The sequence below is a fragment of the Salmo salar genome, chromosome ssa09, assembly GCF_905237065.1.
Source record: "Salmo salar chromosome ssa09, Ssal_v3.1, whole genome shotgun sequence".
Classification (NCBI taxonomy): Eukaryota; Metazoa; Chordata; class Actinopteri; order Salmoniformes; family Salmonidae; genus Salmo; species Salmo salar.
This window is the reverse complement of record NC_059450.1, coordinates 148,326,373-148,344,288: the sequence shown is the minus strand read 5'-3', so window position 1 is coordinate 148,344,288 and position 17,916 is coordinate 148,326,373. Positions and strand designations below refer to the sequence as shown.

Here is a 17,916-nt window from a genome sequence, read left to right as displayed (position 1 = left end):
CAAAACATTAGATTATGTCAGCAGAGTACACAGCCAGAAATAATCAGACACCCATTTTTCAAGCTAGCATATAATGTCACAAAAACCCAGAAGACAGCTAAATGCAGCACTAACCTTTGATGATCTTCATCAGATGACACACCTAGGACATTATGTTATACAAAACATGCATTTTTTGTTCAATCAAGTTCATATTTATATCAAAAAACAGCTTTTTACATTAGCATGTGACGTTCAGAAAAAGCATACCCCCCGCAAACTTCCGGTGAATTTACTAACAATTTACTAAATTACTCACGATAAACGTTCACAAAAAGCATAACAATTATTTTAAGAATTATAGATACATTACTCCTCTATGCACTCGATATGTCCGATTTTAAAATAGCTTTTCGGATGAAGCACATTTTGCAATATTCTGAGTAGATAGCCCGGCATCACAGGGCTAGCTATTTAGACACCCGGCAAGTTTAGCCTTCACCAAAATCCCATTTACTATAACAAAAATGGTCTTACCTTTCCTGTTCTTCGTCAGAATGCACTCCCAGGACTGCTACTTCAATAACAAATGTTGGTTTGGTCCAAAATAATCCATCGTTATATCCAAATAGCGGCGTTTTGTTCGTGCGTTCAAGACACTATCTGAAAGGGTAAATAAGGGTCGTGCGCATGGCGCAATTCGTGACAAAAAAAATCTAAATATTCCATTACCGTACTTCGAAGCATGTCAACCGCTGTTTAAAATCCATTTTTATGCCATTTTTCTCGTAAAAAAGCGATAATATTCCGACCGGGAATGTCCATTTAGCTAAACAGAGGAAAGTAAACAAAGCTTTCGGTCGACGCGGGCACGAGCCTGAGTCTCACAGTACTGTAACCAGCCACTACCCAAACGCGCTACTTTGTTTCAGCCAGAGCCTGCAAAGCCACGATTCAACTTTTTGCCGCCTTCTGAGACCCTATGGCAGCCGTAGGAAGTGTCACGGGACAGCTAAGATCCTCACTCTTCAATAAACAGAGACAAGAAGAACGACACCTTGTCAGACAGGCCACTTCCTGCATGAAATCTTCTCAGGTTTTTGCCTGCCATATGAGTTCTGTTATACTCACAGACACCATTCAAACAGTTTTAGAAACTTTAGGGTGTTTTCTATCCAAAGCCAATAATTATATGCATATTCTAGTTACTGGGCAGGAGTAGTAACCAGATTAAATCGGGTACGTTTTTATCCAGCCGTGTCAATACTGCCCCCTATCCCCAACAGGTTAATATGGTCGAATCCGGAAACTATCACGTTTATTCTTTACGGAACTGTTCCGTATTTTATCTAACGGGTGGCATCCCTAAATCTAAATATTCCTGTTACATTGAACAACCTTCAATGTTATGTCATAATTCCGTAAAATTCTGGCAAATCAGTTCGCAACGAGCCAGGCGGTCCAAACTGCTGCATATACCCTGACTCTGTTGCAGAGGTGACACATTTTCCCAAGTTAAAAGAAATTCATGTTAGCAGGCAATATTAACTAAATATGCAGGTTTAAAAATATATACTTGTGTATTGATTTTAAGAAAGACATTGATGTTTATGGTTAGGTACAAGTTGGAGCAACGAGAGTCCTTTTTCGCAAATGCGCACCGCATCGATTATATGCAACGCAGGACAGGCTAGATAAACTAGTAATATCATCAACCATGTGTAGTTAACTAGTGATTATGATTGATTGATTTTTTTTTTATAAGATAAGTTTAATGCTAGCTAGCAACTTACCGTGGCTTCTTACTGCATTCGCGTAACAGGCAGGCTCCTCGTGGAGTGCAATGTAAAGCAGGTGGTTAGAGCGTTGGACTAGTTAACCTCTCTAGGGTAGGTGGGACGAAATCGTCCCACCTACTCAACAGCCAGTGGAATCCCGTGGCGCGTTATTCAAATACCTTAGAAATGCTATTACTTTAATTTCTCAAACATATGACTATTTTACACCATTTTAAAGACAAGACTCTCGTTAATCTAACCACACTGTCCGATTTCAAAAAGGCATTACAACGAAAGCAAAACATTAGATTATGTCAGCAGAGTACCCAGCCAGAAATAATCAGACACCCATTTTTCAAGCTAGCATATAATGTCACATAAACCCAAACCACAGCTAAATGCAGCACTAACCTTTGATGATCTTCATCAGATGACAATCCTAGGACATTATGTTATACAATACATGCATGTTTTGTTCAATCAAGTTCATATTTATATCAAAAACCAGCTTTTTACATTAGCATGTGACGTTCAGAACTAGCATACCCCCCGCAAACTTCCGGTGAATTTACTAAATTACTCACGATAAATGTTCACAAAAAACATAATTATTTTAAGAATTATAGATACAGAACTCCTTTATGCAATCGCTATGTCCGATTTTAAAATAGCTTTTCGGTGAAAGCACATTTTGCAATATTCTGAGTAGATATCCCAGCCATCACGGGCTAGCTATTTAGACACCCACCAAGTTTAGCCCTCACCAAAGTCAGATTTACTATAAGAAAAATTTGATTACCTTTGCTGTTCTTCGTCAGAATGCACTTCCAGGACTTCTACTTCAATAACAAATGTTGGTTTGGTTCAAAATAATCCATAGTTATGTTCAAATATCCTCTGTTTTGTTCGTGCGTTCAATTACCGTACTTCGAAGCATGTCAACCGCTGTTTAAAATCAATTTTTATGCAATTTTTCTCGTAAAAAAAGCGATAATATTCCGACCGGGAAACCCTGTTTACGTTCAAAGACAGAGAAAATAAAAACATGGTGTCGCCTCGTGCACGTGCCTCAGTCTCATTGTCCTCTGATCGACCACTTACCAAATGCCCTAATGTTTTTCAGCCATGGGCTGTAAAGACATCATTCAGCTTTTTGATGCCTTCTGAGAGCCTATGGGAGCCGTAGGAAGTGTCACGTTACAGCAGAGATCCTCAGTTTTCAATAAAGAGTGTGTAGAAGCCCAAGAAATGGTCAGACAGGCCACTTCCTGTAAGGAATCTTCTCAGGTTTTTGCCTGCCATATGAGTTCTGTTATACTCACAGACACCATTCAAACAGTTTTAGAAACTTCAGGGTGTTTTCTATCCAAAGCCAATAATTATATGCATATTCTAGTTTCTGGGCAGTAGTAATAACCAGATTAAATCAGGTACGTTTTTTATCCGGCCGTGCAAATACTGCCCCCTACCCTAGAGAGGTTAACCTTAAGGTTGCAAGATTGAATCCCCAAGCTGACATGGTAAAAATCTGTCGTTCTGCCCCTGAACAAGGCAGTTTCTAGGCCGTCATTGAAAATAAGAATGTGTTCTTAACTGACTTGCCTGGTTAAAAAATATTTATAAAAAAATATAAAAAATAAATCGGCAAATCGGTGGCCAAAAATACCGATTACCGATTTGTTATGCAAACTTGAAATCGGCCCTAATTAATCGGCCATTCCGATTAATCGGTCGATCCTCTAACTAAGTCTACTAATGATAATGACATTACTTATTATTATAATGATGATAGTAATAAGAACAATAAGAAGATCAAGAAAATGGAACATTATAATTATTATTATTATTATAAATATTATTTTTCTGACAAAAAATCTACGTAATACCAGAGGCCGTTCTACCCCTAAAAAAAGTGTCAAACCTTTATTACAGCAAAGCAAAGATTAAAAACGGACACATTTGTGGAATTTTTTTCTTGACATGTCATCATGGAATCAGTAGGCAGTTAAACACTCAAACAGAAGCAGGATCTGTGTTATTTCTGTAGATATGGATGATTTACTAAGCCAGGCGTATTTAACAGAAATGCTATTGTTTATAGACCTTATTAAGTTGGTTTCCTCTCTCCTCACTTTTCTTAGACAGTTAAGGCAAGTGCTGTTTTCTCATCTCCTCATTCTGCTGTTGCCTCCGCCACATTGTTCTCTACACCAATATGCTGGTTAACTTTGATATTATGCACAAGCAACATGGTCTAGGAAAAGGCACCAAGTAAACAGCGCACTGAAGTGTTTCTGAAACCTCTATCTAACGCGGGAGAAAGCACATTTGTTAAAATAATATAATTTTTATTAGTGTTGCACCATTGGTCTTACATAATATAACCATATCCAATTTCAGTATCACATGTCATAGAGTGATGGACTGTGCCATCCCCACGGCCTCCACAATGGATCAGTCCACTCAGACAGGCGTGAATCAGACAGGTGTCTTGTACAGCATTATATTTATATATACTCCAAACCTTGGTCGACCAACAGCCTATCGATCAAACAATTGACCAGTCGATTAAATGGGGTCAGCCAAAACACATCTTCCGGTAGGAATCAACTCCTTAAGATTCAGAATTTTTGAAACGGAGGAGACTGATAAGTTTCCGTATTTCCGAGAACGCAAACACTTGCATCTTTGATAGCGAGCTAGCGAGGGACGGAGAGAGAGGGGAGGGGCGCAGTATAGGTAGGTTCAGCCATCAGGCAGGCAGGCCTAATGCACGGTTCTGACTATCTGCAATCAAAAGCTGTATCTCGCAATGGGATGCTGTATTTCACAATGTCTTGGCTTGTAATGTCTCGCGACTTCAGTAAAGCAGAGCATGTCATCAATGAATAGGCTAGGATATTCTACATGCAACAGACCGAAGACTGAACACACTGGCATCATTAGCGAGGAGAAAGAGCAGGTGAGCCAGCTGCACTGTGATTTTCATTTGAAGAAGAAAAAAGAGAAAAAAACATTTTCCTTCAGGACCTTTCTCAACGTTAAGGATCCCAATTTTGTTTAAGAGTTTGAACATTTAAACGTTTACGCCCCCCAATCCCTACGCCGACAGCAGACGTTCAGGAAGTGGCCTGTTCAGATCTATCAGTCCCCTGTACAACCATTTGATGGTTCACAGACTGCCTTTGGAGATGGCATGACAGTCATTCATTATTACAGGCCTGTATGTCAGTGTGATGCTACCATTCACTATAACAGGGTTATGACAGGCCTGTATGTCACAGTGTGATGCTACCATTCACTATAACAGGGTTATGACAGGCCTGTATGTTAGTGTGATGCTACCATTCACTATAACAGGGTTATGACAGGCCTGTATGTCACAGTGTGATGCTACCATTCACTATAACAGGGTTATGACAGGCCTGTATGTCAGTGTGATGCTACCATTCACTATAACAGGGTTATGACAGGCCTGTATGTCAGTGTGATGCTACCATTCACTATAACAGGGTTATGACAGGCCTGTATGTCACAGTGTGATGCTACCATTCACTATAACAGGGTTATGACAGGCCTGTATGTCAGTGTGATGCTACCATTCACTATAACAGGGTTATGACAGGCCTGTATGTCAGTGTGATGCTACCATTCACTATAACAGGGTTATGACAGGCCTGTATGTCAGTGTGACGCTACCATTCACTATAACAGGGTTATTACAGGCCTGTATGTCTGTGTGATGCTACCATTCACTATAACAGGGTTATGACAGGCCTGTATGTCAGTGTGATGCTACCATTTACAATAACAGGGTTATGACAGGCCTGTATGTCAGTGTGATGCTACCATTTACCTTAACAGGGTTATGACAGGCCTGTATGTCAGTGTGCTGCTACCATTCACTATAACAGGGTTATGACCGGCCTGTATGTCAGTGTGATGCTACCATTCACTATAACAGGGTTATGACCGGCCTGTATGTCAGTGTGATGCTACCATTCACTATAACAGGGTTATTACAGGCCTGTATGTCACAATGTGATGCTACCATTCACTATAACAGGGTTATGACAGGCCTGTATGTCAGTGTGATGCTACCATTCACTATAACAGGGTTATGACAGGCCTGTATGTCAGTGTGATGCTACCATTCACTATAACAGGGTTATGACAGGCCTGTATGTCAGTGTGATGCTACCATTCACTATAACAGGGTTATAACAGGCCTGTATGTCAGTGTATGCTACCATTCACTATAACAGGGTTATAACAGGCCTGTATGTCAGTGTGATGCTACCATTCACTATAACAGGGTTCTTACAGGCCTGTATGTCAGTGTGATGCTACCATTCACTATAACAGGGTTATGACCGGCCTGTATGTCAGTGTGATGCTACCATTCACTATAACAGGGTTATAACAGGCCTGTATGTCAGTGTGATGCTACCATTCACTATAACAGGGTTATTACAGGCCTGTATGTCAGTGTGATGCTACCACTCACTATAACAGGGTTATTACAGGCCTGTATGTCAGTGTGATGCTACCATTCACTATAACAGGGTTATTACAGGCCTGTATGTCAGTGTGATGCTACCATTCACTATAACAGGGTTATGACAGGCCTGTATGTCACAGTGTGATGCTACCATTCACTATAACAGGGTTATGACAGGCCTGTATGTCAGTGTGATGCTACCATTCACTATAACAGGGTTATGACAGGCCTGTATGTCAGTGTGATGCTACCATTCACTATAACAGGGTTATTACAGGCCTGTATGTCAGTGTGATGCTACCATTCACTATAACAGGGTTATTACAGGCCTGTATGTCAGTGTGATGCTACCATTCACTATAACAGGGTTATTACAGGCCTGTATGTCACAGTGTGATGCTACCATTCACTATAACAGGGTTATTACAGGCCTGTATGTCAGTGTGATGCTACCATTCACTATAACAGGGTTATTACAGGCCTGTATGTCAGTGTGATGCTACCACTCACTATAACAGGGTTATTACAGGCCTGTATGTCAGTGTGATGCTACCATTCACTATAACAGGGTTATGACAGGCCTGTATGTCAGTGTGATGCTACCATTCACTATAACAGGGTTATGACAGGCCTGTATGTCACAGTGTGATGGGACTGAGTGTGATATCTATCAGAATGTATGACTGTCCCCAACCACACAGCTGTCACCTCCACATACCACACACACACAGCAACATGGATGCTGCCTGTGTGTCATGCTTCTTCTCTCTCTCTCTATCTATCATTCCTCTCTCTCCATCCCTCTCTCTCTCCATCCCTCTCTCATCCATCCCTCTCCCTCTCTCTCTCATCCATCCCTTTCTCTCTCATCCATCCCTCTCCTCATCTCTCGCTTTCTCCATCCAACCTTCTCTCTCCATCCATCTCTCTCTCCATCTCTCTCTTCCTCCATCTCGCTCTCTCTTCCTCATTCCCTCCCTCTCTCATTTCTCACCTTCCTCCCACACAGTGTAATCACAGAAAATGCATAAACAATTCCTTGTCTCGTTAGTGGTTATACTGGAGGTTGTAATGTCTGCTAATTGGTGAGCCGATTAGCCGTCTGTTTCATTACACTTACACACACACTTACACACACACTTACACACACACTTACACACTTACACACACACACAGTCTGGTTCCAGTTGTCTGGTTGTGTGAAACACCTCTCAATGAAGACAGATTAATAGCCAGAACCACTGTTCAACATGCTGTAGTATCCTGGTGTATTAAAGACACTGTTCAACATGCTGTAGTATCCTGGTGTATTACAGACACTGTTCAACATGCTGTAGTATCCTGGTGTGATAACAGAACAGACACTGTTCAACATGCTGTAGTATCCTGGTGTATTACAGACACTGTTCAACATGCTGTAGTATCCTGGTGTATTAAAGACACTGTTCAACATGCTGCAGTATCCTGGTGTATTACAGACACTGTTCAACATGCTGTAGTATCCTGGTGTATTACAGACACTGTTCAACATGCTGTAGTATCCTGGTGTATTAAAGACACTGTTCAACATGCTGTAGTATCCTGGTGTATTAAAGACACTGTTCAACATGCTGTAGTATCCTGGTGTGATAACAGACAGACCTGTTCAACATGCTGTAGTATCCTGGTGTATTAAAGACACTGTTCAACATGCTGCAGTATCCTGGTGTGATAACAGACGACACTGTTCAACATGCTGTAGTATCCTGGTGTATTAACAACAGACACTGTTCAACATGCTGTAGTATCCTGGTGTATTAAAGACACTGTTCAACATGCTGCAGTATCCTGGTGTGATAACAGAACAGACACTGTTCAACATGCTGTAGTATCCTGGTGTATTACAGACACTGTTCAACATGCTGTAGTATCCTGGTGTATTAAAGACACTGTTCAACATGCTGTAGTATCCTGGTGTATTAAAGACACTGTTCAACATGCTGCAGTATCCTGGTGTATTAAAGACACTGTTCAACATGCTGTAGTATCCTGGTGTGATAACAGAACAGACACTGTTCAACATGCTGTAGTATCCTGGTGTATTAAAGACACTGTTCAACATGCTGCAGTATCCTGGTGTATTAAAGACACTGTTCAACATGCTGTAGTATCCTGGTGTATTAGACACTGTTCAACATGCTGTAGTATCCTGGTGTATTAGACACTGTTCAACATGCTGTAGTATCCTGGTGTATTAAAGACACTGTTCAACATGCTGTAGTATCCTGGTGTATTACAGACACTGTTCAACATGCTGCAGTATCCTGGTGTATTACAGACACTGTTCAACATGCTGTAGTATCCTGGTGTATTACAGACACTGTTCAACATGCTGTAGTATCCTGGTGTATTAGACACTGTTCAACATGCTGTAGTATCCTGGTGTATTAAAGACACTGTTCAACATGCTGTAGTATCCTGGTGTATTACAGACACTGTTCAACATGCTGTAGTATCCTGGTGTATTACAGACACTGTTCAACATGCTGTAGTATCCTGGTGTATTACAGACACTGTTCAACATGCTGTAGTATCCTGGTGTATTAAAGACACTGTTCAACATGCTGTAGTATCCTGGTGTATTAACAGACACTGTTCAACATGCTGTAGTATCCTGGTGTATTAAAGACACTGTTCAACATGCTGTAGTATCCTGGTGTATTACAGACACTGTTCAACATGCTGTAGTATCCTGGTTTGATAACAGAACAGACACTGTTCAACATGCTGCAGTATCCTGGTGTATTACAGACACTGTTCAACATGCTGTAGTATCCTGGTGTGATAACAGAACAGACACTGTTCAACATGCTGTAGTATCCTGGTGTATTAAAGACACTGTTCAACATGCTGTAGTATCCTGGTGTATTAAAGACACTGTTCAACATGCTGTAGTATCCTGGTGTGATAACAGAACAGACACTGTTCAACATGCTGTAGTATCCTGGTGTATTAAAGACACTGTTCAACATGCTGCAGTATCCTGGTGTGATAACAGAACAGACACTGTTCAACATGCTGTAGTATCCTGGTGTATTACAGACACTGTTCAACATGCTGTAGTATCCTGGTGTATTAAAGACACTGTTCAACATGCTGCAGTATCCTGGTGTATTACAGACACTGTTCAACATGCTGTAGTATCCTGGTGTATTACAGACACTGTTCAACATGCTGTAGTATCCTGGTGTATTAAAGACACTGTTCAACATGCTGTAGTATCCTGGTGTGATAACAGAACAGACACTGTTCAACATGCTGTAGTATCCTGGTGTATTAAAGACACTGTTCAACATGCTGCAGTATCCTGGTGTGATAACAGAACAGACACTGTTCAACATGCTGTAGTATCCTGGTGTATTAAAGACACTGTTCAACATGCTGTAGTATCCTGGTGTATTAAAGACACTGTTCAACATGCTGTAGTATCCTGGTGTATTACAGACACTGTTCAACATGCTGTAGTATCCTGGTTTATTAAAGACACTGTTCAACATGCTGTAGTATCCTGGTGTATTAAAGACACTGTTCAACATGCTGTAGTATCCTGGTGTGATAACAGACACTGTTCAACATGCTGTAGTATCCTGGTGTATTAAAGACACTGTTCAACATGCTGCAGTATCCTGGTGTATTAAAGACACTGTTCAACATGCTGTAGTATCCTGGTGTGATAACAGAACAGACACTGTTCAACATGCTGTAGTATCCTGGTGTATTAAAGACACTGTTCAACATGCTGTAGTATCCTGGTGTATTAAAGACACTGTTCAACATGCTGTAGTATCCTGGTGTATTACAGACACTGTTCAACATGCTGCAGTATCCTGGTGTATTACAGACACTGTTCAACATGCTGTAGTATCCTGGTGTATTAAAGACACTGTTCAACATGCTGTAGTATCCTGGTGTATTACAGACACTGTTCAACATGCTGTAGTATCCTGGTGTATTAAGACACTGTTCAACATGCTGTAGTATCCTGGTGTATTAAAGACACTGTTCAACATGCTGTAGTATCCTGGTGTATTAAAGACACTGTTCAACATGCTGTAGTATCCTGGTGTATTACAGACACTGTTCAACATGCTGTAGTATCCTGGTTTGATAACAGAACAGACACTGTTCAACATGCTGCAGTATCCTGGTGTATTACAGACACTGTTCAACATGCTGTAGTATCCTGGTGTGATAACAACAGACACTGTTCAACATGCTGTAGTATCCTGGTGTATTAAAGACACTGTTCAACATGCTGTAGTATCCTGGTGTATTAAAGACACTGTTCAACATGCTGTAGTATCCTGGTGTGATAACAAGACACTGTTCAACATGCTGTAGTATCCTGGTGTATTAAAGACACTGTTCAACATGCTGTAGTATCCTGGTGTATTAAAGACACTGTTCAACATGCTGTAGTATCCTGGTGTATTAAAGACACTGTTCAACATGCTGTAGTATCCTGGTTTGATAACAGAACAGACACTGTTCAACATGCTGTAGTATCCTGGTGTATTAAAGACACTGTTCAACATGCTGTAGTATCCAGGTGTGATAACCAGACACTGTTCAACATGCTGTAGTATCCTGGTGTATTACAGACACTGTTCAACATGCTGTAGTATCCTGGTGTATTACAGACACTGTTCAACATGCTGTAGTATCCTGGTGTATTAAAGACACTGTTCAACATGCTGCAGTATCCTGGTGTATTACAGACACTGTTCAACATGCTGTAGTATCCTGGTGTATTACAGACACTGTTCAACATGCTGTAGTGTCCTGGTTTGATAACAGAACAGACACTGTTCAACATGCTGTAATATCCTGGTGTGATAACAGAACAGACACTGTTCAACATGCTGTAGTATCCTGGTGTATTACAGACACTGTTCAACATGCTGCAGTATCCTGGTGTGATAACAGAGTCAACATGATACTTATACAGACACTGTTCAACATGCTGTAGTATCCTGGTGTATTAAAGACACTGTTCAACATGCTGTAGTATCCTGGTGTGATAACAGAACAGACACTGTTCAACATGCTGTAGTATCCTGGTGTATTAAAGACACTGTTCAACATGCTGTAGTATCCTGGTGTGATAACAGAACAGACACTGTTCAACATGCTGTAGTATCCTGGTGTATTAAAGACACTGTTCAACATGCTGTAGTATCCTGGTGTGATAACAGAACAGACACTGTTCAGTATGTATTTTTTGTGACTAAGGCAGCTTGTTCTACTGTCTACACACACACAGGTGTTAACTCAGCAGGAGAGCTCTGCCCCTCCTGCTGTGTGTGTTAAAACCATATGCATACATACTGTAAGACCGAGAGATGGGACGACCTGTGGGTGTGTGTATACAAGACTATGTCAATGTTTACAACTGTACATTCACCCCAAAGTGTGTTGTATACCAGTGTGTGTGTGTGTGTGTTGTATACCAGTGTGTGTGTGTGTGTGTGTGTGTGTGTTGTATGTGTTGTATACCAGATGTATGTGTGTTGTATACCAGTGTGTGTGTGTGTGTGTGTGTGTGTGTGTGTGTGTGTGTGTGTTGTATACCAGATGTATGTGTTGTATACCAGTGTGTGTGTGTGTGTGTGTTGTATACCAGATGTATGTGTTGTATACCAGTGTGTGTGTGTGTGTGTGTGTTGTATACCAGATGTATGTGTTGTATACCAGTGTGTGTGTGTGTGTGTGTTGTATACCAGATGTATGTGTGTTGTATACCAGTGTGTGTGTGTTGCATTCCTCCCAGAATATGTTGTATACCAGTGTGTATTGCATTCCTCCCAGAATGTGTTGTATATTAGTGTGTGTGTGTGTGTGTGTGTGTGTTGCGTCCACCCCAGAGCGTGTTGTATACCAGTGTGTATTGTATTCCAGAGTGTGTTGTATGACTGTGTGTGTTGTATTCCAGTGTGTGTTGTATTCCAGAGTGTGTTGTATACCAGTGTGTATTGTATTCCAGTGTGTGTTGTATTCCAGAGTGTGTTGTATGCCTTTGTGTGTTGCGTCCGCATACATAGGTTCGGTTTGCTTCTAGCTGAACTCGGCTAGGCGAAGTGAATATCTGTGCTCCCATACTCCCTTAAAATACCTTCGCTAGGAAAACAAGAAAGATGTTTAGTGTTTGTCCCTCTTGAGACCCCATACCAACAACATACCCAGTAAGACTTCCTCAAAATAGTTAGAATCAATCTAAGATCAATCAAGAAATATGTCATTAATGTTGATGTTTTTGCGAGGTCTTAGTCTGAAAATTGTACGTGTAAGATGTTTGGTGCAGTGTTTCTCAAGTGAAAAAAATGTGTTCTCGCTCGTTGAATGAAAACAAACACTTAATTGAAGAATCCATACTGTTGACCAATCACAGACAAAGGGGCATGGACTTCGGCTCGCATTCAAGGAAAAAAATTGTGTTCACGAACAGCCGAAAAAACCCTTTTGCCGAAGACTAAAACGAACAAAAACATTGTCAAATTGTCATCATATATGAACTGTTTCAAACTGTTTCGGATGGGAAGCTTGCGGACGCCTTAAGACTCTCTCTTGTCCTCTGTCTGTAGGCTACCCAGGAGGTTACCCCACTGCTGCTCCAACCTACACACCTAACCTCTACCAAACGGGTAGTCCAGGGTACCCACCAGGTAAGAACACACACACACACCTAACCTCTACCAAACGGGTAGTCCAGGGTACCCACCAGGTAACAACACACACACACACCTAACCTCTACCAAACGGGTAGTCCAGGGTACCCACCAGGTAACAACACACACACACACCTAACCTCTACCAAACGGGTAGTCCAGGGTACCCACCAGGTAAGAACACACACAACCTCTACCAAACGGGTAGTCCAGGGTACCCACCAGGTAAGAACACACACAACCTCTACCAAACGTGTAGTCCAGGGTACCCACCAGGTAAGAACACACACATACCTCTACCAAACGGGTAGTCCAGGGTACCCACCAGGTAAGAACACACACAACCTCTACCAAACGGGTAGTCCAGGGTACCCACCAGGTAAGAACACACACAACCTCTACCAAACGTGTAGTCCAGGGTACCCACCAGGTAAGAACACACACAACCTCTACCAAACATGTAGTCCAGGGTACCCACTGGGTATGAACACACACACACACACACACACACACACACGGGTAGAAAACGGATTATCGCAGTGGTTATTAACAATTTCATAAATCATCACCTAGCTATACTTGAGGCTTATAGCAGTGACACTTGTAGTTGTCAGCTAGCTCTAGGGGGTATAGTTACTATTGTACCTGTCAGCAAGCTGTAGGGGGTAGAGTTACTATTGTACCTGTCAGCAAGCTGTAGGAGGTAGAGTTACTGCTGGAGCTGTCAGCTAGCTCTAGGAGGTAGAGTTACTGCTGGAGCTGTCAGCTAGCTCTAGGAGGTAGAGTTACTGCTGGAGCTGTCAGCTAGCTCTAGGAGGTAGGGTTACTGCTGGAGCTGTCAGCTAGCTCTAGGGGGTAGGGTTACTGCTGGAGCTGTCAGCTAGCTCTAGGAGGTAGTGTTACTGCTGGAGCTGTCAGCTAGCTCTAGGAGGTAGGGTTACTGCTGGAGCTGTCAGCTAGCTCTAGGAGGTAGGGTTACTGCTGTACCTGTCAGCTAGCTCTAGGGGGTAGAGTTACTATTGTACCTGTCAGCTAGCTCTAGGAGGTAGAGTTACTGCTGGAGCTGTCAGCTAGCTCTAGGAGGTAGGGTTACTGCTGGAGCTGTCAGCTAGCTCTAGGGGGGTAGGGTTACTGCTGTACCTGTCAGCTAGCTCTAGGAGGTAGGGTTACTGCTGGAGCTGTCAGCTAGCTCTAGGAGGTAGGGTTACTGCTGGAGCTGTCAGCTAGCTCTAGGAGGTAGGGTTACTGCTGTACCTGTCAGCTAGCTCTAGGAGGTAGGGTTACTGCTGGAGCTGTCAGCTAGCTCTAGGAGGTAGGGTTACTGCTGGAGCTGTCAGCTAGCTCTAGGAGGTAGAGTTACTGCTGGAGCTGTCAGCTAGCTCTAGGAGGTAGGGTTACTGCTGGAGCTGTCAGCTAGCTCTAGGGGGTAGGGTTACTGCTGTACCTGTCAGCTAGCTCTAGGAGGTAGGGTTACTGCTGGAGCTGTCAGCTAGCTCTAGGAGGTAGGGTTACTGCTGGAGCTGTCAGCTAGCTCTAGGAGGTAGGGTTACTATTGTACCTGTCAGCTAGCTGTAGGAGGTAGGGTTACTGCTGGAGCTGTCAGCTAGCTCTAGGAGGTAGGGTTACTATTGTACCTGTCAGCTAGCTGTAGGAGGTAGGGTTACTGCTGGAGCTGTCAGCTAGCTCTAGGAGGTAGGGTTACTATTGTACCTGTCAGCTAGCTGTAGGAGGTAGGGTTACTGCTGGAGCTGTCAGCTAGCTGTAGGAGGTAGGGTTACTGCTGGAGCTGTCAGCTAGCTCTAGGAGGTAGGGTTACTGATGGAGCTGTCAGCTAGCTCTAGGAGGTAGGGTTACTGCTGGAGCTGTCAGCTAGCTCTAGGAGGTAGGGTTACTGCTGGAGCTGTCAGCTAACTCTAGGAGGTAGGGTTACTGCTGGAGCTGTCAGCTAGCTCTAGGAGGTAGGGTTACTGCTGGAGCTGTCAGCTAGCTCTAGGGGGTAGGGTTACTGCTGGAGCTGTCAGCTAGCTCTAGGAGGTAGGGTTACTGCTGGAGCTGTCAGCTAGCTCTAGGGGGTAGGGTTACTGCTGGAGCTGTCAGCTAGCTCTAGGAGGTAGGGTTACTGCTGGAGCTGTCAGCTAGCTCTAGGGGGTAGGGTTACTGCTGGAGCTGTCAGCTAGCTCTAGGAGGTAGGGTTACTGCTGGAGCTGTCAGCTAGCTCTAGGAGGTAGGGTTACTGCTGGAGCTGTCAGCTAGCTCTAGGAGGTAGTGTTACTGCTGGAGCTGTCAGCTAGCTCTAGGAGGTAGGGTTACTGCTGTACCTGTCAGCTAGCTCTAGGGGGTAGAGTTACTGCTGGAGCTGTCAGCTAACTCTAGGAGGTAGAGTTACTGCTGGAGCTGTCAGCTAACTCTAGGAGGTAGGGTTACTGCTGGAGCTGTCAGCTAGCTCTAGGGGGTAGGGTTACTACTGTACCTGTCAGCTAGCTCTAGGCAGTAGGGTTACTGCTGGAGCTGTCAATTTGCTCAGTTTGGGTCTCAATTTACTGTTTGCATGTTAGTATAGTAGAATATTTGGTTTGCATTATCAGTTTTTCTCTCATGTCAGTCACTGATAGTTACTCAATTAGCCCGTGTCAGCAAACATAACTAGATTGGTAAATTAGTCTAGCGGCCAGCTCTCTAAACTTAGTAATCATGGTCCAGGGTTCCTCATTGATTTTGTTAGTCAGTCTCACTCAGATATCATATTAAAAACGGCAAACATTTCTCTCCACCTTATGTCAAAATGTGTAGAATTGCAGGAAATTAGTTATAAAATGGCAAAATGTTCACTGCACCCCATGGCAAAGTGTGTAGATTTTCCCAAAATTAACTCTAAAGTGTAAAAATGACTGTCTGCTGTCAAGAAGGGGGAAGCTAAAAGACATTGGCTCTCAATGTGTGTGGTGGAGGCGGTATGGTGTAGGTACCCACAGACACACAAGCAACTGCGGCCCCTCATGATGAGTTCAGCTTGTTTGTGGACCCCACCCCCATCAAAGTTGCCCATCCCTGCTCTAGGTAGGAGGTAGGAGGTAAATGCATTGCTGGCCAGTATATTTTCTGAAGGTCTCGGAGTGATAGTGACTGTAGTCTGACTGACAGGCTCACTGGTGAAAGGGTCTGTCCCTCGGTCTGTCTTCACAGCAGCTGGGCTAGCAGTGGTCCTCATGCTCCACACACACATACACACACTGTGTTAGTGGAACAGCAGGCCCATTCGACTAGAACATCAGTATGGTGTTCGGGTGATTCAGTGTCCAAGGTTTGGCAAAGGATGTTCCGTTGTTTGGTAGTAATCTAAAGCCACCCTAATGAAGACAGCTTCCTGTTGAAACGTTGGTGAATATAAATGAACAGCTTCCTGTTTAAACGTTGGTGAAATATAAATGAACAGCTTCCTGTTTAAACGTTGGTGAATATAAATGAACAGCTTCCTGTTTAAACGTTGGTGAATATAAATGAACAGCTTCCTGTTGAAACGTTGGTGAATATAAATGAACAGCTTCCTGTTTAAACGTTGGTGAATATAAATGAACAGCTTCCTGTTTAAACGTTGGTGAATATAAATGAACAGCTTCCTGTTTAAACGTTGGTCAATATAAATTAACAGCTTCCTGTTTAAACGTTGGTGAATATAAATGAACAGCTTCCTGTTTAAACGTTGGTGAATATAAATGAACAGCTTCCTGTTTAAACGTTGGTGAATATAAATGAACAGCTTCCTGTTTAAACGTTGGTGAATATAAATGAACAGCTTCCTGTTTAAACGTTGGTCAATATAAATGATTGCGTCGGAGCTACTAGTGGCTTTTCCTTTTCTTTTCCCGGAATCTAAAGCCAACATAACCTTGTCTCGTCTCCACCTTCTGGCCTGTCTCCACCTTCTGGCCTGTCTCCACCTTTTGGTCCGTCTCCACCTTTTGGTCCGTCTCCACCTTTTGGTCCGTCTCCACTTTCTGGCCCTAGTGATTTTCTGGTGGGTTACATGAGGACTTCATGTTTTCAGCACTAGACTTCAACGTTCTGAATAGACTACGCCCTCAAGTCAATTTTAGAGGGCAGCGTCGTGATTAATACATTGTCCACATACTATTCATTCACCCATGGCCTTCAGACTGGACACAATAACACAGATTGGTATCGGCTGTACGCTGATGCTGCCTTTCAGAGCTGGTTGATGGTGATGCATACTGGAGCTCCTCAGCATCTCTCTCTTTGTTCCTGTGTCCTTGGCTCTGTGTTCAAGAAGCCTCTGAGCAGAGCAGCACTTTACTGAATGACCTTCATCTGCCCCCTGGTGGTTCTAACAGAGTACTACACAAAGGTATACAGTTGAAGTCGGAAGTTTACATACACTTTAGCCAAATACATTTAAACTTAGTTTTTCGCAATTCCTGACATTTAATCCACGTAAGAATTCCCTGTTTTAGGTCAGTTAGGATCACCACTTTATTTTAAGAATGTGAAATGTCAGAATAATAGTAGAGAGAATGATTTATTTATTTCAGCTTTTATTTCTTTCATCACATTCCCAGTGGGTCAGAAGTTTACATACATACACTCAATTAGTATTTGGTAGAATTGCCTTTAAATTGTTTAACTTGGGTCAAACGTTTTGGGTAGCCTTCCACAAGCTTCCCACAATAAGTTGGGTGAATTTTGGCCCATTCCTCCTGACAGAGCTGGTGTAACTGAGTCAGGTTTGTAGGCCTCCTTGCTCGCACACGCTTTTTCAGTTATGCCCACAAGTTTCCTATAGGATTGAGGTCAGGGCTTTGTGATGGCCACTCCAATACCTTGACTTTGTTGTCTTTAAGCCATTTTTCCACAACTTTGGAAGTATGCTTGGGGTCATTGTTCATTTGGAAGACCCATTTGCGACCAAGCTTTAACTTCCTGACTGATGTCTTGAGAT

The 17,916-nt window shown here is 42.7% G+C and overlaps 1 pseudogene; it reads left to right on the top strand.

The window, feature by feature from the left end:
• LOC106594929 (protein FAM168A-like) overlaps positions 1–17,916 on the top strand; it is a 68,936-nt pseudogene that overhangs the window by 36,808 nt on the left and 14,212 nt on the right.